Below are 2,550 nucleotides of genomic sequence, written 5' to 3'. Positions count from 1 at the left end.
AGGGGAAGATCCGCAGTAAATAAAAGATAAAGCATTGGTCCCATTATGCTACCTTGAGGTACTCCTGCTTCTATATCATGAAATACTGTAGTTTCGTTTCCATGCTTAACGAAAAAGTGCCTAGCCGAGAGGTATGATTTTATAAATATGAAAAAATTTAGAGGTAGATACAGTTTTAGTTTGAACAGGAGGCCCTCATGCCATACTCGATCAAACGCTTGTGAAATATCTATAAATGCCGCAGTGCAATATTTTTTACCATCTATCGCACTATGGATATGTCTGACAAGTCTGTGAATTTGTTCTATTGTGCTATGTTTTTGGCGAAAGCCGAATTGATGGTCAGGTATGAGTCTGTTTTGTTGGATAAACGGAGTAAGGCGCTTTAGAAACAGGATTTCCATAACTTTTGACAGGATCGGAAGTAGACTTATTGGCCGATATGATTTGACGTCTTCTGGGCTTTTCCCTGGTTTCGGTATTATGGAGATTTGTGCTATCTTCCACTGTGGCGGAATAAACCCCCTTATTATCACAGCGTTAAATAGATGAGTGAGAAATACAAATCCTTTTGGTGGGAGCTGCTGCAAGGCCATGCCTGTGATTAAATCGTATCCTGGAGCTTTTTTTACTTTTAACTTTGTTATTACATCTCTAACTTCATTAATAGTATATCTTTTAATTGGAAGTTCCAATTGATAAGGCTCTTATAGAAAATTAATCCTTTGATTCATGACATCAGGCATATTTTGGTTATCATTTGATTTAAAGACCTGGTCCAAATGTAACGCAAATGTTTCTGCTTTTTCAATATCGCTTTTTGCCCATGAGTTGTCGATTTTGCGTATAGGTGGTTGATAGACAATCGGTCTGTTGTTCTTTTTTATGGCTTTCCAAAGGGAATATTTTGTATCACATGAAGCACTTAGGTTTTGAAGGTATAGCGACGTGCGATTATTGTTATACTTTAAAAGAAGGGCTTTAACGAGTTTACACAGTTTGTTTAAGCGAGTTTTATCCGCAGGGAATCTCGACTGTTGCCAATGTTTTCTCATCCTACGCTTTTCTTTAATCAGGTATCTAATGTTAAATGGATAATCTAGCTTAACACTTTTAGAAATTGGTGGAGTTGATTCCCATGCAGACATTTGGACACAAGAGTTGAAATGCTCTACTGCTTCAGTTACGTCAGATTCAGTTTTTAACCTGACTTCGGTATTTAGACCAATTGAAATTAGTTGACGGTAACTATTTCAGTCAGTGTTTTTATTATGAAGAATACATTTTTCCATAATTTCACAGCAGTCATTGAGAGTGATTATTATTGGCGAGTGGTCAGATGACAAGTCGAAATTGGACTTACAGGTAGTTGTTTCGATACGTACCCCCTTTGATACCGCAAAATCAATTAAGTCAGGTATTTTTCTTCTATCTGTTGGCCAATATGTGGGTTCACCTGTTGAGATTGTGTGGAGGTTGAGTACATTTATTGCTTCGAAGAGTTGACGTCCTTTTGGAGATATTAGGCGGGAACCCCATTTTAAGTGTTTAGCATTAAAATCTCCGCCTACTAGGAACCTAGGTCCAAGCAGCTGAAAAAATGATATGTACATATCTTTCGTGATACTGTGGCGCGGTGGGCTGTAGAGTGATGAGAAAGTCATGTCGCCTTCTTTAGTTTGTACTACAATGTTTGTTGCCTGGATTTCATTCTTGCAATATGGTTTTGCTTCATAATGTTTTATCGAGTTCCTTATGAGGACCGCAGAGCCACCATTTCCTTTACCACTGGGATGCATTGTGTGATAAAGTTCGTAGTTCGGAATTTTAAAGAAACTACGCGTCGTGAAATGGATTTCTGATACTAGCATTATGTCGACCTGGTTTAATTTTAAAAATGCTTTTATTTCGATAGCATGTTTTGATAGACCATTAGCGTTCCATATGACTACTACTAAATCAAGAATTTTGTTTAGTCGTCAAGTTGATCAGTAAATTTGTCATTACTACGATTTGTTGCATCATTTGCTTCAACAGTGATGTCATCTCACGGAATTCTTCCACAAAATTATTTGGAATTGGTGAAAGCTTCTCCTCTGATTCGCTACTGGTGTTTGACTTCACTATTTGTGCGAATGTTTCAGGTGAATGAGAAGTCGTGATGTGTTTTTTGTTTAGCGAAGGAAGAGGATTTTCTTGAATTTGTACTTCCGGCGCCCTAGGTCTTAGTTGGGGATACATTTTTTTTTGCAGGTTTTTGTATATTTGACATCCTTTGTAGTTGGCCGGATGATTTCCTTCACATAGAACACATTTGACATCATTGGATCTGCTTTTCCTTTCGCAATTTACAGAAGCATGATTTCCAGCGCACTTGACGCATTTAGGTTTGCGGTGACAGTATCCTTTTGTGTGCCCATACTGTTGGCAGTTTGCACATTGAGGGATTTCCCGTTTCGGGTGAGGTGGTTCAAATGTAACTGTAGTATACAAGAGTTTCTTAACCAAATAAATATCCTTATTATTTAGGTTTGGTGCAAGTTCAATATA

This window comes from Teleopsis dalmanni, chromosome 1, assembly GCF_002237135.1.
Source record: "Teleopsis dalmanni isolate 2A chromosome 1, ASM223713v2, whole genome shotgun sequence".
Lineage (NCBI taxonomy): Eukaryota > Metazoa > Arthropoda > Insecta > Diptera > Diopsidae > Teleopsis > Teleopsis dalmanni.
This window is presented reverse-complemented; position numbering follows the sequence as displayed.